The sequence below is a fragment of the Microtus ochrogaster genome, chromosome 21 (assembly GCF_000317375.1).
Source record: "Microtus ochrogaster isolate Prairie Vole_2 chromosome 21, MicOch1.0, whole genome shotgun sequence".
Lineage (NCBI taxonomy): Eukaryota > Metazoa > Chordata > Mammalia > Rodentia > Cricetidae > Microtus > Microtus ochrogaster.
The window spans coordinates 13805893-13806988 of NC_022022.1; the positions used below are offsets into that span (position 1 = coordinate 13805893).

Below are 1096 nucleotides of genomic sequence, written 5' to 3' on the forward strand. Positions count from 1 at the left end.
CGGACCGGCTGTGCAGGACCGGCTGTGCAGGCGCTTGTCAGCCTGCATCTGCTATTTATAGCGCTACCATTGACTCTGTGTCAACACAGCCATCTCCGGACTGGAGATGACTAACAGTTTGGGTTGATTTGGTTTAATTAGATTGGATTAATATGGCCACCGCACAGTTGCGTGGGAGGACCATTAATTAGCCATCTCAACTAGATGTTGTTGTTTTTAAGTGTAAAACGCTCTTTCCCCAAATTTGGATTAAATGTATGCACTTGTATGGCAACCCTCTTCTCCCTCAGATTCCCACCAGAAGCCTGTGGCCCACACAAGCTCACGAAAGCAGCTGCTAGCGAGCTCAAGGGGGAGTTCCACATCTGAGCTAAAGGGGTCACTTGTGGTGAAGATGAAGAGGCACAATTCCTGGGGTCAACAGAAAGCCCTTCTCTGCCACTGGCAGTGAGCCCTTGGGCCAAGCTTTGAGATTTCTTTTCTTTTTAGTGCCTTGTCTCTTTGGCAGCTCTGGCATCGAACCCGGAGCTTCGCGCATGCTAGGCAACTGTTATACCTTTCCCCCAGCCCTTGTGTGGGTTTCTTCCTTTGGTTAGGAAAATTTCATTTCAACAGGGAAGAATGTGTATCCAGCTCCCCCACCACCACCAAGTATGCTGTTGAGTTTGTGGCAGTCATGGGGGTCAGCTTATCTGGAGTGCGTTGGATAAGCCTCAGCCTGGGAAAACCCCCTTCATTACCGTGGCATCTCCCCTGCCAGGTAAGGATTTGTGTGTGTTTCTTTATTCCACCAAACTCATCTCACCTCTAAAATCAAGCTAATAATGATGTCTACCCTTTGGGGGTTTCAGAGTTCAATGATATGGTCAGCTGAAAGTATTATCAGAATGCCTGCCACAGCCTGAGCAACAAATGCCAGACATTATTATTGGAACTTGCAATGGGTATTGGCTAAAGGAAACTTTGTAGACTGGTTCTACTGGATACGTTCAGATCAGCATATACAGCAGTCGGGGGGGGGGTGTTTAAACCTCAGTTCTATTCACAATTTCTTCAGGGACAGAGCCCAGGGCCCTTGCATATGACAGGCGAGCAT

General features: G+C 48.2%; 1 non-coding gene across 1 annotated transcript; it reads right to left on the reverse strand.

The window, feature by feature from the left end:
* Window positions 1-612: 612 nt before the first annotated feature.
* On the reverse strand, window positions 613-768 carry LOC113457248. The gene has a single exon (XR_003377880.1). It is a non-coding gene; the product is annotated as a U1 spliceosomal RNA (small nuclear RNA).
* Window positions 769-1096: the final 328 nt, after the last annotated feature.